This window comes from Vombatus ursinus, unplaced genomic scaffold (genome assembly GCF_900497805.2).
Source record: "Vombatus ursinus unplaced genomic scaffold, bare-nosed wombat genome assembly UNPS02011334.1, whole genome shotgun sequence".
Taxonomy (NCBI): Eukaryota; Metazoa; Chordata; class Mammalia; order Diprotodontia; family Vombatidae; genus Vombatus; species Vombatus ursinus.
Genome location: NW_020951112.1, coordinates 6,943,104 through 6,970,670, shown reverse-complemented (window position 1 = coordinate 6,970,670; position 27,567 = coordinate 6,943,104).

Sequence of the window (27,567 nt, the reverse complement as noted above, 5' to 3'; positions counted from 1 at the left end):
TGTTTTAATTTTTAATTGATTTTCAGATGACATAATAAAAAATAAGCCAAGGAAAGATTTCTATGAACTAATACAAAGTGTTTTTATTGTTTAGTCATTTTTCAGTCATGTCCAGCTCTTTGTGACCCCATTTGGAGTTTTCTTGGCAAAGATACTGGAGTGGTTTGTCATTTCCTTCTCCAGCTCATTTGACAGATGAGGAAACTGAGGCAAACAGGGTTAAGTGATTTGCCCAGGGTCAGACAACTAGTGTCTGAGGCCAGATTTGAATTCAGGAAGATGAGTCTTTCAGACTCTAAGCCTAGCGCTCTATCCACTGGGTCACCTAGCTGAACAGAGTATAACCAAGTGAAACAATAGACCCAATAATTACAGCAAAGGAAAGGGAAAGAAGAGTAACAGTAAACAACCTTGAAGGTGGCAGAAATACAATGACCAAGCTTAGCCCCAAAGAAGCATTAGGAAAAGGCACCTTCTATCATTCCTCTGCCGGGGTGGGGGATGATGGCTATAGTATACTGCATATAGTGTCAGACATTTTTCTGTGTGCTAATTTTGCTGCAATGTTTCATCCTCTGCTTTTTTATTGTTTGTTTTTTCTTCTTTTTATCTTTTTCTTTTATCTTTTATATATATATATATCTTATATCTTTTATTTATTCTTTATTATAAGGCACAATTCTTTGGGTTAGAGGAGATGAGGAGATATATTCAGACAGATTAAAATATCAATAAAATTTATTTTTTAAAATGTCAAGTATCATTCTCTCCAAAGCATCTATTTATTTCTCCTTGAAAGATTCAAATTCACCTGAATAGCCATTCAGATTCATGTAAAAAGCTTAGAAGGCAAGCATTAGCCATGAGGCTGACTGATAATCAATTGGATTCCAAATTCCCAACAAGGCCACTGTTTATTTTTCACCTCTTCTTCTAAAAAAGAATCCTTGGCATGATTCCTTTGCTTATATCAAAAATATTTTGAAGCCACAGATAACACCCACCCACCCACATACTGGTCATGAATATTTCAAAGTCTCCAAATTCCCCAAACATGAAACGCATGTCAAGCCATTAGACAGCTCTTCCTTCTGGGCAGTCTCTTTTGACATTCACACCAATGTTTCCATAGTAACTAATGTGTTCAGAAAGTGGGGGGTGGGGGGTGGGTGGGTGGAGAGGCAGAGGAAATGAAAAACAAAAGAGAAAAACCCAATAAGAGAGAGCTCCACATTGCAAAGCTTAGGAGGAAGTGCTTATAAAGTTTCAGCTATGACTTCTCTTAGAAGACCAGAATGACACACATGGAGTCCTGTCCTTCCCCCTCCCCCCATTCCCATCTCCATCTGCATCCCCATCCGCATCCTCATCCTCATTTCTAAGAGATGGCATACAGCTAGACCTACTCCCAAAGGTGTCAATTAGCATTTCATTGCACTCCAAGGCTCACCCATTAATGACCATTTGGAGTGCTTTTCTCTCTGATTTTCATCTTTATGCCTCCCTCCTCCCCCTTCCCTAGGTGGTCTGTTAGTTACTATGGTAACAGTGAGGTAATTGGGATCTGTCACTGAACTGCCCAGAAAATGTAGGATCAAGTCAATTTATAGGTTTGTTGGGAAAACAGTGGTCAGGAAATGCACCTGTAAGTAATTATTATGACTGTGTGTGAATGTCCATTGAGGTGAGGAGCGTTGGCACTCTATTGGAAAGTTATGCCTAAGCAGGTATGTCTCCCCTCTTCCCCCTAGCCTATAAAATGGTTCTGTGCCACATTGCTGACATTAGAGAGGTTACTTAATGGACAATTATTCTCTCATGACATCTAGAACAGTGACATATTCTTTGATTAAAACAGCTGTTCCTCCAAACTCACTTCTGATATAACTTTACTTGATTAAACCCTGAGTCATCTGTAGACTAAGTCAGCCCAGGGGGCCATTGTTTGGCAGATATACCTGGAGATAAGACACGGTGCTGTGCTGGAGTAACTTCTGACTAGAGTTGATTGTTAAATTATTAATGGCAAGCATTTACACGTCAGAAATCAACAAATGATACAAATCAGGCATTGATTTATCAGGTTTTTAAAAATTGTTTAAAGTTGAGAAAGTGATGGAGAGAAAAATTTGATAATGGAAATTAAACTTAAAAGTGTGTTAAAGGTAGTTTATTATTCAGAGTTGGTTGTTATACGTTTATCAGTACAAACCCGAGTTTAAATACGGCTTAGAATAATTAAATTTTCTTAATTATTTAATTAAGCTCCATGAGGGGAGGTGGACCTAGTTGAATGTTGTACTTAATCTGTGCTCTAGATGCAAATTGTAGGTGATGAATTGGTGTTTGAATTGGTTTCAAATGAAAAAGAAAATTACGGTTGGGGGGACTGGTCCAGGTGAATATGGAAAGTCAGTTCAACAAGCATTTACAGATTACTTACCGTGTGCCAGATGCTGGGAATACAATGACCAAAAAGAAATAATCCCTGCTCTCAAGGAGTTTATATTCTGTTTGGAGAGAAAATATGTATAACACACATACGCACATTATGTATCTATCATCTGTCTATACAGGCATACATATATAAAAATGTGTAGATGTATACATATACATGGGGCAGCTAGGTGGCACCAGAGTGCATAGAACATTGGGCTTGGAATCAGGAAAACATCTTCCTGAGTTCAAATCCAGCCTCAGACACTAGCTGTGTGACTCCGGGCAAGTCACTTAACCCTGTTTGCCTCAGTTTCCTTATCTGTAAAATGAGCTGGAGAAGGAAATGGCAAACCACCCCAGTATCTTTGCCAAGAAAACCCCAAATGGGGTCATGAAGAGCCAGACGCAACTGAAAATATTCAACAACAAATACATATACATACATATATGATGGAATGAAGCAACTTGCCCCAGGTCACAGAGCTGGTAAATGTCTGAGGCAGGATTTGAACTCATGTCATCTGGATTCCAAGTCTATCACCCTATGCACTATGACGTCTGCGTGCCAACGGTTAGAAACTTGTACGGCTTTGAACACCACCTCCAAGCACACTCACGTACTCCCCTATCCTGCATCTTTTCTTCCTCCCAGTCTCTTTGTGTCAGTTACTCCCAGTCAGAACTAGTTCTTTGATCCAGGGTGGTAAGGTCAAATTTCTGAGATGGTCTCTTTTCTCACCTTTACTTTTTGGTTTCCCTAGCTTCCTTCAAATTTCAGCTAAAAAAATTCCTACCTTTCTAAATTTTTACCACAAGAAGCCTTCCCATTTTCCATTAATGCTAGAGCTTTTCCTCTGATGACCATGTCTCCTGTGTTTGCCTGATATGTATAAAGTTGTTTGTAGATTGTTTTCCCCCATAGAATGTTTTTTTTTTCCTGCCCTCTGTATCCTCAATCCTTAGCACAGTGGCTGGCACATAGTGAGTGCTTAATAAATCAATGCTTCTTGACTAAGTCCAGCATTCAAGGTCATCTACCATCTTGTACCATGATTCTGGTGACCTTATTACTTCTGGGTACTCTAAGTTCATGTTGTGAGTCCTTCCATGGCTCATTTTCCCCACCTCTCATGGTCTGTGTGTATGTGGTGGGATTAGGTGTGGGGGAAAGGGATAATACTCAATCACTGAATTTCAGAATTAGAAGGAAACTTAGAGGCCATTCAGTCCAACTTGCCATGAAGTGATTCCACCAGTCATCTTTTAATGAAGAGGTCATGCATCACTTCCTCCAGGAAGCCCAGGGAGGTACTTTGGTATAGTAGAAATAGCACTGTCTCTGAAATCAGGTGAGCAGGGGCAATCCCACTTTTGTTACCACCTCTGTAATCTTGGATGAATTGACCTCCCTCTTGCCTCAGCTTCCCCACATAAAAAATGAGGGAATTGGTCTAAGACTCCTTCCAGATCACATCACATCACTTCCCAGGTGGGAAGTCAAGATGGGGATGGATATTATGGATCAAGTGACTTAGTCCATTTTGGCCAAAGTACTTGGAAAGGTGAATGCTGGAGGAGTAGGCTGCAACTCTATTATGGAAGGTCTTAATTACCAGGTTTAAGGAGGTTGAATTTCATTCAGTAGCTACAGGAGCTATTATAGAGGACAGACATCACAAGATCTATGCATCCGAAAGATTAAGCTGGCAGCCATCTTAGGAATGGAGTAGGGTCTTGGATACAGAGCAGAAAGGGACTTCAAAGCTCATCTAATCCAGTCTCTTAAGAAAACACGGAAGGCCCAAGAGCCACATCATACCCAAGGTCACAGAGATACTAAGAGAATGGTAGATTTGGAATTTGAACTCAGGACCTATGGTTGCAAGTTCACTGACTGTCCTTTTTACTGTATCATACTGTTGCATCCTGGGTGAGGGAAATGATACAGGGGAAAGATCTCTCAGAAGGCTCTTGCAACAATCCAGTGGGATAATAATGAGGAATTATATTAGGGTGTGGTGGCCTAGGAAACAGAGGGGAAGGGCTGAATTCTAGAGACCTTCTGGAGAGACAATCTTCATAACTATAGCAATTGATGGTATATGAGAGGAGAGATAAAGAGTAGCCTGAATTCCAATGTGGCACACTGGATAGCCAGTGGTACTACTCACAGAACAAGAGGCTACTTTAGAAAGAGATTTTTGAGGGAAAGATGATAAGCCCAGTTTGGGCTATCTTGAGTTGGAGGTGCTGGGCAGGACATCCAGGTAGAGAAAGGAAGGGCACTAGCAGATGGGGGGACTAGGAAAGTCTTCATGTAGAAGATGATTCTCTTTTCTGGAAGGGAGAGATTCTATGAGATGGAAGTCAGTCAGGAGGAGATGCACTCAAGCCAGGTAGGGCAGCAAGTGCAAAGACTGGGAGATGGAAGAATTCCCTGCCCCTCAAAGTCACAGGCCTGCATAAGGCTGTGTACCATAAATTTAAGGTGGGTAGAGATAGCAAAGCTATAATCTTCCTTATTCTCACACTATACTTCTGTTATTTCAGCTTAAGATTGCCTTCATTTTAATTTTAATATTTTGGAAGCCACATCATGCTGCTGATTCATTTTTAATTTGGGTGCCACTAAATTCCTGATCTTTTTGAGATCAACTGCATTTACGCCATTTATCCCCCTGTATCTCTGTAGTTTTATTTATTTTTTTTGACACAAATCCAAAACTTCACATTTCTCCCAAATACATTTCATGTTGCCAATGTACTACGAATAGCATCAAGCCCTGGAGCACAACAAAGTTTCTTCTTTGAAATCTACAATCACAAGAAAGTTAAATCTACGATACTCTTTAACTATCCACACTGCAAAAGCAAAATGGATGAAAAAAATGTTTATTTTTCAGATTACGTCGTGTAGTCAGATGGGCATTCCATTGAATAAATCTATCTAGACTGGTACTGGAAAAGGAGCAGTGGTTCGAATTGAGTAACAGAAAGAGACTAGGCTAGATTACATTTGGGAAAATGTACAGTACTTTTAATGATCTCAAACCGATGCCACAGTGCAAAGAACACTGGCTGTAGAGTCAATTGAACCAGGTTTTGAATCTTGGTTCTTTCTCTTGGCTGTGTGGCCTTGGGCAAGTCACTTAACCTCAATAGCCTTCAATTTCCTAATGTACAAATTTTACTAAGTGATAAAGTCACTTCCACCTCCAAGTCTCTGATTCTAGTATGTGCTAGTCAATATTGTTCCTGTGATGTGATATCATTTCATACCATAATCTTAGATCTCAGAAGAATTAAAATTAAATGGAAAGATACATGATGTGCAAAACTAGACTATAGAAAGGACGATGTGTATTAAAGACACGGTCAAGGAATATATGGCTGGAAAAGAAGGACTGGCCATATAGTAAGATCAAGAAACAACAGATGGACAGCCCAAGTGGTAAATTGGTGCCTCACAGATATGAAAAGAAACAAAGGAAAGACATCCAACCAGTATGTTGGATGGACCTGTTGAAGATTTGTAGAAAGATGTCACTAACAATCATATGGGTGTGGTAGTGGTGGTGGTGGTGGTATTATCATTGGAACCAAGGGAGGCAGTCTTAAGTAAATTTTACCTTTGAAGTTACAACTATATCTATATGTGTGTGTATAGGTATATACATACATATATATATATATGTAGTGTGTGGTGTGTTTTTTTTTTTTTTTTTTGCATTGTAGTAGACAGGAGAGAACACTAGCCCTGGAATCAGAGGCCCTGGGTTCAAAGCCTATCTTTGTGGTCTTGGCCAAGTCACTATTTCATCTCCCTGCGCCTCAGTTTCCTCAATCTGCATGTAACATGGACTGCCCTAGCCCCCACGGCCTAAAGGCCAGGTACTTTACATCTCACCTTTCTCCCCAGGTTCTTGGGTACCCCTCTGGGTTTGGGGGTGTCTAGGCTCTCTGCCATTGGCTGCAGTCTTTAGCAATGGATGTTCCTCCAAGGATAGGGCATGGTCCCTTGCACCCCAGTTCCATTTAGCCTCAGACAGTTGGATTAACTTTTACAAAGGAATATTGACCTCCAGAGGTACAAACTCATTCCCCAGCGTGTGGGACACATAAATTCTCCCCTCTCTCCTTATACCACTCAGTCTCTGCAGTGAGGAAGAGGCTTGGGTTCATAGTTCCATTCTGTTCCTATACGCACAGTTCCAATTTTAGGCTCAAAATTCCCCTTAGGTTCCAATCCCAGGTGCCCTGGCTCAGAGTCTCCAGCTCCCCAAACTGAACATGACAAACCCCCACCCCCCGCCCAGGCCCAAGAGGGAGCAGGGGAAGGCACCCTGACCCTCTTACTGGCTCAGTTCATGGCACCCCCACTGTGTGTGGATGGAGCTCTCCATCCTCTGGACCCAGAGTGCCGCGTGCCCAGGAGCACTGGGCTCAGGCCTGCCAGTTTTAAAAGAGGCCGCCTCTTCGAGCTATGCAGCCAATCGAAGGAGGCTCCCCGCCACCCAGAACATCTCCAGTTGGGAGGTCTGCGCATGCTCAGGACGAGCCTCTCCCGTGGAGGCAGCCTCCACATTAGGACATCCTGCATCTCTTACCTGTAAAATAAGGTAGTTGGACCCCACAGTCTCTGGGATCCCTTTCAGCTCTCTCTCTATGATCCTGATTCATCCAATGCATTTTTTTTTTAGTCTTTGCAACTTCATTATCTACAGTCTTATTAAGAATTCCTGCTATGGTTTTTTCCAAGGAAGAATTAAAATTTGTTGAAGATGCCCAGGTCCGAGACCTTCTTTTCAAAATATATTTAGTTCAGCATGTCACTTTCAAAATTCTTCTGTTGCTGTAAGACTCTTTGTGGCCTTTGGTTTTCTTATGTGCATTTTAAAAAATGCTTCCCTGGACCTCTTTTTTTTTTCTTTGACAACTCTAGCCCTCTCAGTCCCATCCTTCCCTTCCATAAGTGGAAAAAAACCCACCATAAGCCTCGTAATAAATATGCATAGTCAAGGAAAAACGAATTCCTACATTGGAGGTATATGAGAATCTAAGTCGGCTTCTACAGCTTGATTCCATCATCTGTCAGTAGGGTGCAGCATTTTTCATAACTGGTTTTCTGGAATCAAGTTTGATTATTGCATTGAACATAGTTCTTAAGCTATTTGAAGCTGATTTTCTTTATAGTATTTCATGTATATATTTTCTTTATAATATGTTGTATATATAGTATATATATTATATGTAGTATTCTTTATAGTATATAGTATATATATATAATATGGTATTTATTCTTTTTAGTATATTGTATACATTGTATTTTTTATATATAGTATTTGTTCTTTTTAGTATATTGTATACATTGTATATTTTGTATATAGTATTATTCCTTATAATATATTGTACATATATATAGCACATATTATATATTATATATAGATAAATAGTATTTACAGTATGTTGTAGGGTTCTACTCACTTTACTTTGTATTACTTCATAGAAATCTTCCCATATTGCTCTGAAATCATCCTTTCTATGATTTCTTTTGGTGCAATAATATTCCATTATATTCAAATGCTAGAATTTATTGATTTTCCAATTAAGGGCAACCTCTTTGTTTCTAGCTAGTTCTTTGCCATGACACTTGATTCCTTTCCTTCTTTTTTTCTCTTTGGGGTATTTGCTTAGGTGTGACATCACTAGATCAAAGGATTAGGTAAGCACATTGTAATTTGGGAGGGCAGAGTCTCAAATTGCTTTCCAGAATATCTGTGCCAATTCACTTCCACCAGCGGTGCATTACTGTGCCTATTTTCCCTCAATCTCTCTAACAATTGTCATTTGCCTTTTTTTGGGGGGCGGCTCATCTTTGCCAATATTATGGGTGTGACATAGAATCTCAGAATTGCTTTAATTTGCTTTATTAAGGATTTAGAGCATTTTTTTCATATAGCTGTTGATAACTGGAATTCCTTCCTTTGAAAACTCCCTGTGATATCCTTTGACTATTTACCTACTGGGGAATGTCTCTCAATTTTGTAAATTTGAATAATTTCCTTAAATACTTGGGATGTTAGATCTTTATCAGAGAAATTTACTGCAAATATTTTCCCCACTTAATTACTTCCCTTCTAATTTTGATTGCACATGTTTGTGAAACAAATTTTTTTAATTCACCACCTTTTTCCAAAGAATTCATAAACCATCCCTTAATAACACATTCTAGAATTTTACTAGAAAGAGGTCAAGCTTATTCTCTTATAAATTGAAGTACCTTCTTCTTTGTTTGTTACCCTTTTTGGGGAAGGGGGACCAGAAATTGGGGCAGCTCTTCCCCACCTCCAATCCCATGGCACCTTTCATATTTTTAAAAAACCACTCATCCAATCACTGGCCTGCCGTCAGGAGGACATGAGTTCAAATCTGGCTTCAGACACTTGACACTAGCTGTGTGACCCTGGGCAAAAAAAATCCCAAAACAAAACAAAACAAAAAAAAAAACACCCATCCAATATAGTTGATGCAATGACATTCACAAGATACTTCATTATCCTAGAATGAATTTCTCTCAGGACAAGAAAGGGAATTGAATTCTGTGAGGGCAGGTGTATATTCTCTTATCATCTCTTCATGTGTCTGGGGTTTCAATTTCTTGCCACCCATTTCTATCCTTCCTAGGCCAAAGATCTTCATCTTGGTAAACAAGGAAATTAGGAGCTGAGTTTCTGAGTCCTAGTTTCAGCAATACCAAAATGGTAAGAAGAATACCTGAAGCTAGGATCATCGATTTAGAAAGAATTTTAGAAGTTACCTAGTTCCCCTCCTTCTATTTTACAGATGAGAAACCTGAGGCCCAGGAATGTTAAATGACTAGTCTAAAGTAGCCATCAGAAGCAGTATTTGAACCCAAGCCTTGGTGACTCCACATGGCTCCATATCCCTGGCTCTTCCCTTGAGGGTTTGTTGCCAGACTCATGTCTGATAAATGGAGGTAAAGTACTTTGTTATGATTGCAAGGTAATATTAGTGTTATTATGTCAACAGATCACTTTCAGTAAGGACTTTTTGTAGAATATCACTTTCCTATACTGTTTTTTTTTTTTTTATAGCATATGAGGGTCTCTGGTTGGTATTCTCTACTTCTAGTTTCCCTTTAAAATTTAGTGTTTTTTTGTGGCAAGTTTTCCAAAATAATAGTAATGATGATGATAATAATTATTATTTTCCTAGTGCTTTGACTTTGTAAATTTCTTTTTTTCATAATACCCTTGTAAATCTGGTGATGCATGTATTTCCATGCCCATTTTACACTTGCAGAAACACTCTGAGAGAGGTCACCTTTGTAGGATTATAGGTTTAGTATGGAAAGGGACCTTAGAGGTCATCTAGATAAATGCCCTTATTTTTATGGAGGAGGAAACTGATGCCCAGAGAAAGTGAAGTGACTTGCCCAAAGTCACACAGCTAGCCAAAGCTAGAACTGTTCTCTTCCAAATTCAGCTCCGGCACTTCTTCCTTGTTGTTGTGTTTAACTCTTTCTGACCCCATTTGGGGTTTTCTTGGCAAAGATCCTGGCGTGGTTTGCTACTTCCTTCTCCAGCTCATTTTTCAGATGAGGAAACTGAGGCAAGCAGGGTTAAGTGACTTGGACAGGGTCACACAGCTAGGAAGTGTCTGGGGCCCAATTTGAACTTAGGTCTTCCTGATTCCAGGCCAGGTGCTCTATCCAGGGCACCCTCTAACCCTAACCCTTCTTCAGTTACTCCTGCCAAAAGCAAGGCTGTCTATCCTATTTTTCTCCTGCATAATGCCCCCTTCCTCTCTCCTCAAAATTCTGAATATCCTGTTTACAGAAAAACAGAGTGTTCTGGAGTCCCTGCCTCCTTCTGTGGCTGAGGAGTGACCCCTGCCCTCTAGGACAGCAGCGGCTTCCAGGGGCCTCAAGGGTCATCTGGTGCTAGCTCTTCATTTTACAGATGAAGAAACTGAGGTTTCAGAGGTTAGATGGCTTGCCCAAGCTTGCCCTCGTCATAAATGGTAGCGCTGGGGTGTGTGATTGCAAGTCCTCTGACCCCCACCTTGGCACTCCTGCAGTCCCCCATGCGTGGCCCCCGCCCCTGGCCATCTTCAGCACCAGGTCCCGGTTGCCAGCAGGTGCTTAATTAAGGCCTGGCTGGGGGCCACGGTTTCGGTCCAGGTTGACTCTGGAAACTTTGCCAGCGCCCGAGCAGCCTCCTGGGACCGGCTGTCCCGGGCAGAGCGGCTCGACGCTTGGCCACCCTGGTGCCAGGCAGGGCGTGCTGCTGGCTGGGAGGGCAGGCGGCACTGGCTCGCCTCGCGGAGCCCGGCTCTGGAGCCTTCTTTCTGCCTGCACTGCGCCCCCTAGCACGCTGCCCATCGGGCAGAGCTGGAGCGCCTGCTCCGACTCCGGGGCTCCGGGAGAGACGGCGGCAGAGGCAGCGCCGGGGTGAGCACGACACTGGCCGGCCCGGGGGTTTGGGGGGGGGTGGGTGGGTAGGCAGCCCTGGCTGGGACCGGGGACGGGGGCTGGAGAGGGTGGGACCTCCGTCTCCAAGTTAGGAGGCCTCGTTTCCCAAAATGCAGGTGTCAGAAAGTTCCCGAGAAGGCGAGTCTTTGGGGCACTTGGCCAGCTCCCAGGCTGACCTGGGCATGGAGGGCTTTGCTCTGTGCTTTGGGGGCTGCTGGCAGCCCTAGGGTAGGGGCATTGACAGCGAGACACGCACGCAGCCCCTGCCTTTGCAGCTGGGGGCGCGGGGGAAGGTCTGGAAGAAAGAAAAGTGTCTGGGGTGGGGTTGGGGGAGCCAGTCATCCCCGAGCGAAGGATTTTTGAAGCGTATTTTTAAAAGAATCTTGCCTCCTTCCAAAGTGGCAGCTCTTAAAAGTTAGGTTGAGATTCTGTTCCTGCCCTCCCCCGCACTCCACCCCCCACCTCCGGGCTGCATAGGAGGCAATTCTAAGCTCTTCTTTCTGTTGCATTTCTTGAATGTCCCAGCCCTTGGCAGACCCTTCAGAGGAGGCAGAGGTGAAGGGGAGGGCTAGGGAGAAGAGAGGACAGAAAAGCCCAGGAGATCCAGAACTTCAAGTACTGAATAAGGGCTCCTGGATTGAAACTAATCACAGCTGGGAAACTGGCGGATTAAGAGTTAACCGGCCAGAGTATCCAGATTTCTTTTCTTTTTTAAAAAAATACTAAATCACTAACAAGTTGCTCTTCAGATGCACAGAGGGCCTGAGGCAGTTAACATCTCTCCCTCTAGGATGGGGAAAGGTGTCCTGAGTTCACTTTCATTCAAAATGATGTGTGACAGCACTAAATTCTAGGCCTGAGCACTGTAACAACCAAGGTGAGCTCATTCTCCAGGCAGCAGGGAGCCTATTTGCTTAAGAGAATTATATCCCACTGATATTTGGGCTTATTTCTCCCACATACCAACTGATACTAATTATACAGCCTCCCCGTGTACTACACCAGACTTACTTAATTCTTGTGACTTCCCCTCCCCACCCCTACTTCTTTTCAAAAAGACACTGCCACAGTTCACCTCTATCTAAGAAAATAATTAGAAACGTTAAAGAAGTCTTGAGTTTCCCTTTAAAGCAGAGCCTTTTGTTCTTGTTAAAGAAAGTAGAGGGATATCTTAAGGAAACATTTCCCAGCTCAAAATGATCTCTGTTGACATTTCTTTTGTCCTTCAAATTCTTGAATTCAACAAGCATTTATTAAGCTACCGGTATGACTTTGCACAAGTCACTTAACTTTTTTAGCAGGCTTCTAAGGTCCCTTCTAGCTTTAAATCTATTATCCATCTAAGCACCTACTATGTGCAGGTGCTGGGAATACAAAACTGAAGCCAGCCCCTGTTTTCATTTTTTTGGGGGGGTCTAGGCAATGGGGTTAAGTGACTTGCCCAAGGTCACACAGCTAGTAAGTGTTATGTCTCTGAGGCCTGATTTGAACTCAGGTCTTCCTGAATTCAGGGCCTATGCTCTATCCACTACCCCACCTAGCTGCCCCCAGCCCCTGTTTTCAAAGAGCTTACATTCTTCTGGGCTGTTGGAGGTACTAAGAGTCACCTCTTACTTTATTAACCCCCATATCAGAAATTCCCAACAAGTAGAGAATATGAATAGCACTTCTTGCCTGAACATTTCAATTCAACATTTAAGATTCTGGATTTAGAGCTGGAAGAAACCATAAGGGGAAATCTTGTTCAACCTGTACTTTGGGGTTTGTTGTTCTGTTGTTTTAAGTCGTGTTCAACTCTTTGTGACCCCATTTGGAGTTTTCTTGGCAGAGATAGTGGAGTGGTTTGCCATTTCCTTCTCCAGCTCATTTTACAGATGAGGAATCTGAGGCAAAAAGGGTTAAGTGACTTGCCCAGGGTCACACAGATAGTATGTGTCTGAGGACAGATTTGAACTTAGGAAGATGAGTCTTCCTGACTCCAAGGCCTATGCTCTATCCACTGCACTACCTAACTGTCCCTCTTTGGTGATGAACTCTCTTAAAAGGAGAAACTGAACCTTAGGAATTCATCCAGGTGACCCAGTGGAACAGTGGGCTTAGTGTTAGGAAAACCTATATTCAAATCCTGCCTCAGACAGTCACAAAGCTGTGTGAGCCTGGACAAGTAGTTGATCCTCTCTGGGGCTCATCTGTAAAGTGAGAGAGTTGGCTTTTGAGGTCACTCTCAGCTCTAAATCTATAATCCTGTAAGTGACTTGCCTAAGGTCTCTGATCCCAAATCTCAAATTCTTTTCCTTGGTATCGTATTTCATCTCTCCCACTCAGTTTTATAGATGGGCAAACTGAGTTCCATTTTTAAAATTTTTTAATTTTTTTTATTTTTAGGCAATTGGGGTTAAGTGACTTGCCCAGGGTCACACAGCTAGTAAGTGTCAAGTGTTTGGTATGAGACCAGATTTGAACTCAGGTCCTTCTGACTTCAGGGCCAGTACTCTATCCACTGTGCCACCTAGCTGCCCCTGAGTTTCAATTTTTAAGGAGCCTTGCAGAAGGAGCTTAATAAAAAACAAAGAAAAGTGGGGATTCTGAAAGGAGTTGGAATATATTTTTCCAGCCCAGAGTCTATGACGTTATCCAGAGTTTTGGAAAGTGTGTTTGAAAGGGGGCAGAACATCCACTCACACACATTCTCTCTAAGGAGCATGGAGGCTATTTGATTTAGAACCTCAGTTCATTCGGTTTTTGTAATATTCTGCAGTGATCCCTAATCATTGCAGACCAGATATTGAGCAGAAGCTTTTAATCCTTCCTACCAAAATGTTTTGCGTCCGTTTGAACACTTCCAAATTGAAATGCTGAATTAGTATTCATTGAAAACTGGTTTCTCACAAAGAATGTATCAGGAATGAAACCTTTCTAAGCCTTCTTTGCATTTCCAAGTGCACCTTCAATTCTTTACAAAAGTCATTGTTCCCAGGGATGGCAGGTTTTGTCAATTCCCTCACGTCACCTGCAGAGGGCACAGCCATCCCAAATTTTCTGAGTTTCATTCAGCCTTGCCAAGAGTTCGTTTTCAGGAAAACAGTGGCGCTTTGTTAGTGGAGGTCTTGGAGCAAGAACAAAACAAAACAGAAAACAAAAACCCAAACAGACCCCCAAACCCTATACTCTAAATATTGTAACGAATCAATCATTTATTCAAGAAGAATTTATTAGGCACCAATTACATGCCAGGCACTGTGTGAGGTACAGGGAACAGAAGGAAAATGGGGTGGCAGAATGGAAAGACTTTGGAATTAAGAGGACCTGCGTTCAAGTGGTGACTGCCATTTCCTACCTCTCGAGACTTCAGTTTCCTCATCTTTAAATGAAAGAGGATTGTCAAGGCTTCTGAAACTTTTTTTGGACCCCTTTGGCAGTATGGTAAAGCCTATGGACCCCTTTTCAGAATTGTTTTCAAATGCGTCAAATAAAATGTGAAGGATTACAAAGGAAGTGGATTACATTACAATTCACTTATCTATATCTTTATTCATCTATCAATCTATCTTATTTCTGTCTCTATCAATCTGTTTTTCCATCTATTTTATTTCTACCTCTCTATCGTTCTATCTTATTTCTTTTTATCTTTGTCAGCCTATCAGTCTGTCTGTGTCTATCTGTCATTCAATCTATCATTTCTATCTCCATCAACCTGCCTGTCTATCTGTCTGTCTGTCTTCTATCTATTTTATTTCTTTCTATCTCTATCAACCTTTCTATCACTCTCTCTGTCTCTAATTTCTTTTTATCTCTATCAACCTATCAATCTGTCTGTCTTTCTGTCTGTTTATCTATTTTTATCTCTATCAACTTGTCTATCTGTCTTTCTGTCTATCTATCTGTCTTATTTCTTTCTATCTCTGTCTTCTGTCTGTCTGTCTTTCTATCTCTATCAGTCTATCAGTCTGTCTATCTATATCTGTTTATCTGTCTATCTATGTATCTATCTATCTATTTTCTTTTTAAAGTTCACAGACCTCAAGTTCCAAACCTCTAGATAGATCAGATGACCTCCAAGGTCCTTCTGGTTTTAAATTTATGAATTGTCCAATCTCCAATCTCTTATTTTATAGAACATGTTACAGATTTTTTTTTAATAAACTGTCTACATTTTCATCTTGGCTGGGTATAACCAAGGAGCTATGGCAGTAATTTTGGATCCCCTTCTGAAGCAAACACAGTCCAGGTTTAAGCATCAGTACCAGATGGGTTCAAACTGTGCCCTTTGATTTTGCTGAACTCATTAAATAGCATATTTGCTATAGCCTCAACATTATATTTGGCAGAGAAATCACATTCAAGGAACCAGGTTCCCTGAAAAGTCCGAAGTTTGAGCTTGTTCAATTACACCAAATATCATTTGTGTAATTATATTACCCGAAATACCACTGTAGCATTAGCATTCAGACTGTTATTGTAGAATAGAGTATTATGTTGGGATAATTGTTTTAGAAGCTTTTGCTGTGGAAGCTGTACAAAACATTTGGGAGGATTTATTCTAGTAGCATCAAAATTTATGGTGACTTTTTATTTTAAAATGTCTTTATTCAGCTGCAAAGGAGGGAGATGTTGACGTGAATTTGCTCCAAGAAGAATGGGGTTATTTTCTTTTAAAAACTGACATTCGGCTATCTATTCTGCTTGCTTTGTCTCAGGTTTGGAGGCTGTTTTTAAGTGTGCAGTTCAATGGGGGAAGGATGAAAAAAAAGAAGAAATAAGGAACTGTGCAGAGCATTTGTGGATTTCTTTTATGTGTTTTCTTTCAAGCCTTTGTTTGCTGTTAACTTTCTGCTATTTTCTTTAGCTGATTCTTTGCTAGTTAACATTAAGCTTAAAAGAAACTGTTACAGGAATGTGTGAAAGGGATTGTAAATTATTTAAAACTCTTTCAAGTAAGTATATGCATATCTGTCTATATACAGAGAGGGGAGAGAGAGTGTGTGTGTGTGCTTTGTATATACTGGAAGCTTATTTCCATATTGGCATCTTGTTTGAAAATTTTTGGAAATAATTTAAGGTTGGTATTGGAAGTGTCCAACTTTTCCTGTTTTGTTCTTTGAAGATGCCAGAGATGTGCTTCTGATACCAAAACATAGGCTGTGTTGCCTGAGGAAGGAGGATTAAGTAGCAGGAGCTGCAAAATGTGCAGCAGAATCAAGAGGGGCCCTTTGGAAGTATCCCTGAAGTCTGGTTAAGCCTCACATTAGCCAATCTGGACTAATGTCTGTAGCGGGGAATGATAATTAGCAAATCTACAAATTATCCCTCTGCTTTATGTTTCAATGCTGGAAGCTTAAATGTTAGTTTAATGATTTATGCCCTGATTGTGTTCATCTTGTCTCCCGGAAAAGACTGTAAGATCCTTTTGGGCTGGGACAGGACTTTGTCTTGTCTTTCCTCCCCATGGCCCTATTAGGATCTCCTAGCACAATGGTAGGCTCTTTGTTTCTAAGCCCTGTTGATACAATATTTCCCCTCTCTGGTCTGTCCTCTCTAAAGACAAGGCCACCACCAAGGTTCAGACCCTCATCACTTCTCACCTGGCTGATGGTAAGATCTTTTACATTTTCTCTCTGCTATTATTCTACTGATGCTACAAAGTCAGCCAACGTCTTCTTGTAGTTGATGTCCAAAATGGATTCTGAAATACACCTAGCTTGACTTATGTATGTGTTCTTGAGAGCACTGAATTTGGAGTCGGGGGCCCATGTTTGAATCCTTAGAGCCTCACATGGTCATTGGCACACAGTAGGTACTTTGTGTTTGTTGATGGATTGATTCTGTCTTCTCTCTTGCGAATCATTCTTCTCCTAGATGCCAGTGTTCCTCCGAATGAACAGACCTGATGCACATTACGCCTCTGCTCAAAACTCTTCTCTAGTGCCAGTGGGGTAACACCACAGGCTTTTTAGCTTGGCATCAGGAACTGGTACCTTCATGTACTTCACAGCAAAATCAAAACCCTAATTGCCCTTTTCTGTCTGCTTCTTTTTGAGTGAGTCTTTCCCCGTGTCTCGAACACAGGTTCATGTGGTTTGAGCTGGAAGGGGCCTTGGAGTCCAAGTCCAATTTCATTTTACAGATGAGGAAACTGAGGCCCAGAGAAGTGACCTATCTAGATTCCCATAACTGTTAAGTGTCTGAGGCAGGATTCAAACCCCGCTCTCCCTGTCTTTGAGTCTAGCACTCTATCTGCTCTACTACACTGTCTTTTTAGATTTTTCTTTTCCTTCAAGGTCCACCTCAGATTCCATCTTCTTCTTGCGGCCATCCCAGATCCCATAGCTGAAAACAGTCTTCTTCTCACATGTTTCGTTTTGTTTGGATTTCTCTTTTGTCCTTATCATAATCAATTAACCAGCCAACATTTATTAAATGCCTACCGTATACCAGGCAGGGCAGGTAGGTGGAACAGTGGATAAAGCACTAGGCTTGGAATCATCTTCATGAGTTCAAATCTGGCCCCAGACACTTAGTAGCTGGGTGACCCTATGCAAGTCACTTAATCCTGTTTGCCTTAGTTTCCTCATCTGTAAAATGAGTTGGAGAAGGAAATGGCAAACCACTCCAGTATCTTTGCCAAGAAAACCCCAAATGGAGTCAGGAAGAGTCAGACATGACTGAAACGATTGAACAATAACAACAATAACAATATTAGGCACTGTGCTAAGTACTGGGGATTCAAAAAGAGGCAAAAGATAGTTCCTGCCCTCATGGAGCTTACCATCTAACGGGGAAGACAACCAGCAAGACAACCATACAAAGCAAGCTCTATATAGGATAAATAGGAAATAATTTAAAGATAGAAAGCACTGGAATTAGGAGGGGTTGGGGAAGGCTTTCTGTGGAAAGTCAGATTTGAGTTGGAGCTCAAAGGAAGCCAGGGAAGTCGGTAGTTGGAATCGAGGAAAGGGAGTGTTCCAGACATGCCTATCGGTCTATATAACACATTGCCCGTGCCAGAATGGAGGTTCATTAAGGTCAAGGGTTGTGGTGTTTCTCATCTTTGTATCCCTAAGCACCCAAGACAGTGCATTGCACACAGTAAGGGCTGAATAATTTTTTTTTTTTATTAAATGGAATAGTTAAATCCCCAGTTACTGATATGGTATTAGAGATTATTGGTCAGACTTAGTTCATGGATGTGAAATAAGGCATGAGCCAAATGCAGGGAAACTCTGAGAGTAAACAAATAGAGAGATTTTTGTGAGAGGCCAACATGATCAAACCTGGCCTTTGTGAATTCAACTCTTCATGATACCATGTATCATAGCATGCTAGGCTCTTCTGTCCTCTACTATCTGTCAAAGTTTGTCCAGATTTATATTCATTGTTTCTATCCATCTCATCCTCTGCCATCCCCTTTTCCTTTTGTCTTCAATCTTATCCAACATCGGAGTCTTTTCCAATGAGTCTTATCTTCTTATTATGTAGCCAGGGCTTTGGTTCAGGGCCAAGGGCTATTTTAGGAAACAGTGATGATTTATGGGTAAATGGCATGGAGAGAAGGATACAAATGAATTCAAAGTAATGCAGAGCATATATATGTGCATTGCTATGCCACAGGCTTCAATTAGCCAAAGTTAGTGAAATAATAAATAGTGAAATAGAGAAATAAAATAACTCCTGTCCCACCCCGCCACCTGAACCCCCCAATTCCTGCCTCTGAAATACATGCATGTATGCATATGCTGTTGGAATCTTTCTTCTTTGTTTGAGACATTCATGTGAGTAGAATTGTCCTGTCCATGCTTACGGTACATAAGAGCATCTTTGCTTGTTATATTACCCGTTTACACTGAGGTACATTCCAAAGTAGAATGTGTTACTTTATAGGTAGTGATTTTCCTGTAGACTGGAAGATGTCGGATGGCCATTTTTTTTGGAACTGTGATTGAAATGAATTCTTTGCTGAATGGGCAGGTTGGAGTAGATGACCTGGAAGTTCCACCCTCCCCCCAACTCTAAAATTCTGTGATTATTACATGGATTCAAAGCAGCCTTACAAAATGACAGAATCCCAGATTTTGAGAGGTAGAAGAGACCTCATCAGCCAACCCAGACACTAAAGGAGTCCCTGCTGTAACATACCCAGAAAATGGCCATCAAGTCTTAGCTTGCAGATCTCCAAAGAGGAGAAACCACCACCTATAGTCCACTCTCCAGGAGACAACTAATTGTTAGGAAGTTTTTAGGAGCCTCAACTACCTTCTTTATAACGTCTGTCCATTGGCCCTGGTTCTACTCTCTAGGACCAAACAGAACAAGCCTACTTGTGCTTCCATATTATTATGCCCTTTAAATACTTGAAGTCTGTCTCTTCTCTAAGTTAAACATTCTCAGTTCCTTTAAGGGATCCTCATATGTCCTGGAGTCAAGGTCTCCCGCCATTTTGGTCATCCTCTTCTAGACACACACCAACTTATTGTTGTTTTCCTTAAATCGTGGTACTCAGAACTGAACACCAGACTCGAGATGAGGTATCAGGTGAGCGGAGTACCGTGAAACAATCACCTCTCCATTCCTGAAAGCTTAGCTTCTCTTATTGCACCCTAAGACCTCAGTAGCTCCTTCGGCTGCCACATCACACTTCTGACTCCTCTTTAGCTTTGGCTCACTAGAAACCTCAGAGGCTTTTCAGGACAGCTTCTCTCTATCCATGTACCTCTGTCTTAAACTAAGCACGTTGATTTCTTAGGTTGTTGTTCAGTTGCTCAGTTGTGTTCAACTCCTCATGATGCCATGGATCATAGCAAGCCAGGCTCTTCTGTCCTCCACTATCCCTCGAAGTCTGTCCAGATTGATATTCATTATTTCTATCTATCTCATCCTCTGCCATTCCCTTTTCCTTTTGCCTTTAATCTTTCCCAACATTGGGGTCTTTTCCAGTGAGTCCCATCTTCTCATTACGTAGCCAGAGTATTTAAGTTTCAGCTTCAGAATTTGACCTTCCAGTGAAGAGCTTTTAAGTATTGACTGATTTAATTTCCTTGCTGTCTAAGGGACTTTCAAAATTCTTCTCCAGCACCGTAATTTGAAAGTGTCGATTCTGTAGTGTTCAGCTTTGTGCTACCCAGCTGCCCTTGATTTCTTATACTCAAGTGCAAGACTTTACCTTTATGTCTATTGAATTTCATTTTAGTAGAGTCAGCCTTTTGGAGCCTGATTCTGTCATGTTCTGTATTATTCTGTCCCTCACAGCTTTGCATTATCTGCAGATTTGATGAGCGTTCCATCTATATGCCTTTATGTAGATCACTAATAAAAATGTTAAAAAGCACCAGACCTAGCATACCCCTGGAGACCTCCTGCCATCTTGATGTGAATCATTAAAAACCCTCTTTGAGTCTGGCCACATATCCACTTATGAATCCTCTGATCGTATTATCATTTAATCCATATCTCTCCATCTTCTTTATAAGAATAATCTGAAATATTTTATCAGAAGTATTGCTAAAAATCTTGGCAAGCTCTATCTGCAGCATTCTTTCATCTGTTAGTTTAATAATCCTGTCAGAAGAGGAAGTGAGGTTAGTCTGGCCTGCCCTGTTGCTGAGGAAGCCATGCTGACTCCTTTGTAATCACTGCTTCCTTTCTGAGATGTTTGCCAACCATGTCTTTAATGATCCATTTTAATATTTTCCCAGGAATCAAAGTCAAGCTCATGGACCTGTAGTTTGCAGGCTCAGTGTAGTGAGTATTGCTGAATACTCCTTGTTGGCTCATAGAAGTTTGTGGGAAAGCAGGGAAATATGAGCAGTTAAAGTAGCAGCTTGAATTTGCTATAGATACATTTCTGAAAAACTGCATAAATAGAATTCTTGTAAATCAAATTCTGCTTTATATGCTTTACTACATATGGGAGCTAAAAGGAATTGTCTACTTGAATACATTTGTAAAGTAAGTAATCTTTATCTGATTGTAGATTTTAAGTCCAAACCCATATTTTTTACATTTGGGGAAACTAAGGCCCAGAGAGGGGAAGTAGCATGGTGAGGGCCATTCATCTAGTATGCAGCAAAGCTATCAATATAAATATAAGTCCTTTGGCCTTAAATTTATCATTCTTTCCATTTCACTTTGGACGCTTATTGGTTTTATTGATCTGGTTTTTCTTATAACAGTTGTAGATTGGACCATCCAAGGTACAAGCGTCCTTCGCTCTTACTATATGATTTTTTATAAGTCAGATATTAAAATTTCATCCTCTTCTAGAGAACACTGAAATAGATCATAGAAGTGAATGATTATTAAGTCAATCAATGATCTCAGAACATTTCCTGCTGTCCCTTTCTGGTTCTTCCCCTCCACTAATTGTGTGTGTGTGTGTGTGTGTGTGCGCGCGCGCGCGCGTGTGTGCGTCCATTTAGATGGGAATCTTACCAATGAAGATCAGGGTTGAATTCTACGTGGTAGTCAGAATGTATTGAGTACTGTACTGTCTCTGAAGTCATGGACCTGTGTTCAAATCTCAGCTCTTCTACTTACTGTCTGTGGGATCTTGGGAAAGTTATATCCTCAGGGGTATATTGAGGGCCTATCAGACTAGGCAATCTCAGAAGCACTTCCCAACTTTGATCCTATGACTAACTGGCCTCCAGAGTTTTTTTTTTTTTTTGTTTTGTTTTTAAGCTCTAAATCTATAACTTATGAATTTATATTGCTGTTCCATACAGATTTTTTTCCAAATAGCATTGTCAGTTTTTCTAAGTCCTGTGGATATGACTAGGTTAATAGTTCATTGGATTGACACCAAGATGAATGTGTGTGTGTGTGTGTGTGAGTGTGTGTGTGTGTGTGTGTGTGTGTATATATATATATATGTTTAGTAGTCTTTTTAATAAAGTGTGAATTTAACAATAGTCCATAAAAACATTTCAACATAAAAAGAAGGTAGTACCCAAAACTGAAATTCTGTTATGTATAGTTAATTGACTTTAAAAAATTTATTTTTGTTATATTTGAGTTCTAAGCTGTTTCATTTTTCCCTCCCTCCCAACCTGTGCCAACAGAAGGCCAACATTTGACACAGAGTTTATGTGTGTGTGTGTGTGAGTGTGTATGTGTATGTGTGTATGTGTTTGCTATCCACCTCCAGAGAAAGGACTGACATATAGAAGTATATGCATTGTATGGTTTCATATATATATATCTATTATATGTATATGTATATACGCACACATATGCACATACATAGACGTACACATATGTAGATGTGAAACCATATAATGCATACTTCTCTGGAGGTGGCAAGCATCTTCCTTCCTAGGTCCTTTGTAGCTGACTTGAATATTCATATAACTCATATAATTCATATAATAGCGTAGTCATTCACACAGTTATTCTTCAAACAATACAAAATATTGTGTACAACATTCTTTTGATTCTGCTTGTTTTAGTCTTCATTATTTCATACAAGTCTTTCCATGTTTTCCTAAAATCAACCTGCTCATCATTTGTATAGCTGACTTTGAAAAAATATATTTGTTAATCTAATGAGGTAGTAATAAAATCTCTCCCTCTACCCTCATTCGCGTCTCCCTCTGAAGTTATTTTTTTCTTCTGTGTGTTTTTTCTTTTGGTAAGATAATCCTTGGTCCTAAGGTAATATTCAGTCCAAAGTTTTATTTATTTAGTTGCTAGAATTTGAACACACCTTGATGGGGAGTAGCCAGGAAACATTTGTCTGTGCTGGGTTACAATGGCCACTTGGTGTCACTAGTACTATGCACACACCCCACCCAAAGGTCATGCATCTGGCAAGAAGAAAACATTCCCTTTCTACCTTCCCCGCCTTCTACTGAGCCCTTTGAAAATCCGTTTGACCAGATGGACTGTATTTGATGATATGCATGCCAACTTTAAGACTGTGTCTTCCCCCACTCACTGCTCCTCCCTCCCTGATCCCATAAAACTCTGGGGAAAAGGGATTTTGAAAGATAGGCGTGCATAGTCAGCGCTGGTCAGTACAGTTTCAAACTCCCAAGGTTCATTTATGTAGGCAGAGGTTCAGCAGCCAGTGTGAATACTAGAGCCCTAGTTTTTCTAACTCTAAAAATCTGGCTTTCTATCTACTACACTGTGGCTTTCAGCACGATACGGTGGGAAGAACACTGACTCTGGAGTCAGAGGAGCTGAATTCAAATCCAGCCTGATATATTTATACTTGTCTGACCTTGGACAAATTACTTAAATTCCCTACGAGTCAATTTTCTCACATGTAGGATGAAAGAGTTGGATAAGATGGTCTCCAAGGCCCCTTATAGTTCTAGATTTATGATTCTATGACTTTTGGAGACTCAGTTTCCTCATCTGTCAGATAAGGAAGTTGAACAAGATGACCCCTCAGATCCTTTCTAGCTATAGTTTTATGATTCTATAAGTTCTGAAGCTGCCATCCCGCACTGCCAAAGTCCTACACAAATGAAATGTCGGGGCTGATTCCCCTCCTCTCAAAATAAGTTCTGTTTCACCAACTGGGAGATTGCCTTCTGTCTCCTCAGTATAAATCTTCTGTGTGCCTAGTTACTTACACATTATCTTCCCCAGTAGAATGTGAGCTCCTTGAGAACAGGGACCATTTTTCCTTTTCTTTGTGTTTTTAATGTTTAGCATAGGTGCCTGGTGTGTAGTAAGCACTTAACGCATACTTCTTTGCTATGATACTTTGTTATGTGGTAAATATCCTTTAGCCCTCTAAGACTGGGAAATAAAGGGACATGTAAACTTGGTTTTTTCCCTGACTCATTTCATGTTTAGTTTCCATGGGTTCCCATTCCCTTTCCCCCTTCTTGTGGTTTCTGATTTTTTAAGCAATAAGAGTAGGGAGAAAAAAAAGTATAGATTATCTGAAAAAAGAAGAAAAGAGGGCAAGGGTGACAGGAAGCAATTCAAAGAAATACATCCCCAGATTCCAGAAATAGTGACAAGCACAAAGCATTTTTTAAAAAAGCTGCTGCTTCCTTTTCTCTCTTTTCAGACAGTTCCTTCTTATTAGCATGAAAGCAGTTTCCATTTGCTTGTCACTCCGACTTCACCATTTTAACTTTCACTTTTTATTAATAAATAAGACAGCATTTAACACTCCTAATTTCCTATTAAGAAAGCAGAGGCTTTAAAAGGGCCCCCATGCAGTTTTCTTAGTCACTGTAATTTTAAATCCTCCCTTTCCCCTCTTAGAGCTGATTTGTCACTTACCCCCTGCTGGATTTTAACTATCGCTTTTATATTTTTTAAATCAAATAGAAAGTTGTCCTATGACAAGTAGTTGAAAAAAGATTCCTTTATTTTTTCATTTTTTATTTTTGAGGCTGAGAAAACAACAGCCCCCAAATGAATGGTAAGTTGAATCTGACACAAGCCAGCCTTGTGAGTAAAACTGACAAACTGAAGGAAAAAGAGAGAAAAGCTAATTCTCCGAAGTAATCAGTTGGGGGCTATTTCAGGGCTAAATGACAGGGTCAAGAAGAAAAATTTTGAAATTGATTTTTAAGACTGTCTGAAAAGAAGGCTGAAATGAATATTAAGTGATTTTTTTGGGGGCCTGTCAGATATAATAATGGTAGAAGAGACCAGCCACATTTTTCAGCCTGACTGTGGGTTCTGGGAGTTTATGGGCTGAGTAGAAACTAGAGATGAGTCCTAAAAACTCCAGTTTTGAAACCTTAATGATGAGAAGGAAGGAAATGCATGTTGCTGTTGTCAACAACTCTTTGTGTCTGATTCTTTGTGACCCCATTTGGGGTTTTCTTGGCAAAGATACTGCAGTGGTTTGCCATTTCCTTCCCCAGCTTATTTTACAGATGGGGAAACTGAGGCAAACAGGGTGAAGTCCCTGGCCCAAGATCACACAGCTAGTTAGTGTCTGAGGCCAGATTTGAACTCAGGTCTTCTTGACTCCAGGCTCAGTGCTTTATCCACTGTGCCACCTAACTGCCCCCAATGGATAACATGGAAATTTCATATAAGTAAACATGACCAAGGGAGAGGCAATAGGGAACTGAGCTTAGAGTCAGGAAGACCTGGGTTCAAATCCTACCTTAGACACTTACTAGCCACATGAGTATGGTTAAGTCACTTAAAAAATTCTTTGTGCCTCAGTTTCTTCATCTGTAAAAAAGAAGAGTTTAGACTTGATGGTTTCTAAGTTCCCTTTGATATGTGTGATCTGATGAGCCAAGTAAAATATGTAGCTGTTAGAGGTCTCAATTTCTTCATTTGTAAAGAGAAGTGGTTTTTCAGGTTGGTTTGAGGTTCTTTCCACTTTTAGTTTTGGGGTGATCTTAGGAAGGAGAAAAGACCAGCATTTTCAGATTTTACCTACTGAGAATTACAACCCTGAACTGCTCTTAGTAGGACATTTCCCTTTACCCCCAACGCCATTCCCAGTAGTGGAGATGGGGAAATGCTCCATCCATACTCCCTAGTACTGTTCGTTTCATGACCTTGTGCCTTTATCAGTTGCCTGGCTGAGGTAGGTACAGCCTGGCTTCAGAACAGGCCCATATGGTATGGGGATTGAATTCATATCTTCAGTCTCATTAGCACTGTGTTCTAACCAACTGAGTTAACAGACTAATTAATACAGAGATGCCTTGAATGTAACAAGGGACTCTGAGTCAATTTCTCTTAAATTAGCCATGTAAATGAGCACCAGTCCATGGATCCAAGGCCTGAAAAGATTAGACAGGACTTTAAAAGAAGTCAAACTTGAGGAACTTGAGAGTTTGATTAAAAATGAAAACTAATACCGTCCTCCCTGGGATTGTATTTTTTTCTTTCAAGGTATTGATGCTCACTGTAATTGAATGCTTCATCAATGAGGGCCCAGAGAAGAGCTGTTAAAGCATTTGGTATTTGTTAAATCCAGGTTCCTTAAGTTATGCATTTTTTTGGTCAGATGATCAAAGAATTTTAGAGTTGGAAACAATCTGAGTTGCCATCTAGTTAAACCCATCCTTGAAAGAAATGTCTACTGTACGTAACATACTCAACAAATGGTCATCTACCCTAAGCCTCTGATGACCTTCAATAGTAATTTTGAGCTTAAAAACCACCCTAAGACTTTTGGGACACCCTCTATTCATTTTGTATTGACTTCTCTGTGTACATGTTGTCTCACCTCAGTAATATGTAAGCTCCTTGAGGGCAGGACTTGTTTTGTTTTGGTCTTCATATGCCATGTGCCTGGCAGATAGTAGGAACCTGATACCTTCTTGTTAAAGTTAAGTTCTTGTTGCATCTAGTACAACCCCTGAATGAAATCATGAAACCCTTTTAGAGCATATCTGAGATCAATCAATTAAGCAACACTTACTAAGCACCTACTATATGCCAGGCACTGCACTAGGCACATGAAAAGGTAAAAACACAGTCCTTGCTCTCAAGGACCTCACAGTGTAATGGGGAAGATGATAAGCAAATAAATATATACAAAACAAGTTATATACAGAAAATACAGAAAAATATAGAAGAAAATAGGAAATAATTAGCATAAGGAATGAAGAGGGTCTGGGGAAGACTTCCTGTAGATGAAGGGGTTTTAGTTGGGACTAAAAGGAAGCCAGGGAGGTCAGTAGGCAGAAATAAGGAGGGAGAACATTCCAGGCTTGGGGAACAGCCTGAAAGAAGGAATGCCTGGAGCCGAGCCATCAATTGGTAAGAGTGGCTTATGTGCTAGTTACTGAGAATGCAAAGACAAAAATGAAATCATCCCTGCCTTCAGGGAGCTTACATTCTATTGGGGAGACAAAAGAATGTAAAGGAAGACTTGTAGAATTTATACAAAAATAAATAAAAGGTAGTTTTTTGGGGGGGGGTGTGAGGGGTTCAGTAGTTGTTAGGGGCATCAGGAAAGGCCTCTAGCAGAAGGTGGCATTTAGCTGTCTTGAAGGAAAGTTAGTGATTCCAAGACATGGGAGGGACCAGTACAAAGCCACAGAGAAGCGAGATGGAGTCTCATGAGTGAGAAACAGCAGGTAGATGCGGTCATGCAGTATCTTCTTAGAAATTTCCAGTAATGGAGAACTCATTTGCTCCAAAAATAGTCCATTCCATTCTGGGACAACTTGACTTGTTAGAAAGTTTTTGTTTGTTTGTTTGTTTGTTTGTTTGTTTTTTTAGGTAGGAGAAAGTTCTTGATACTCAATTGAGAACCGCTTCCCCTAACTTCTACTTTAATGGAATAAAAAGTCTCCTAGGAGGAATACAGGTAAAGGGAGTAAGGGATAATATTCCCAGCCTCAGTTTCTTTATCTATAAAATAGAGATAATAATAACAACTGCCTCGCAGCGTTGTTGTGAAAATTAAATGATATTTGTAAATGACATTTGTAAAATGCTTTGCAAACCTACAAGTGTTATATAAATGCTAGTTATTAATATTACTATTATTTTATTTGACTAGGTTTCTTACCATCATATCTAAAGACTATAGTAAAAAAATCTATCTATCCAACCATCCATCCATCCATCATCTATCTATCTATCCATCCATCCGTCTATCTATCCAACCATCCATTCATCATCTATCCATCCATCATTTATCTATCTATCTATCTATCTATCTATCTATCTATCTATCTATCTATCTA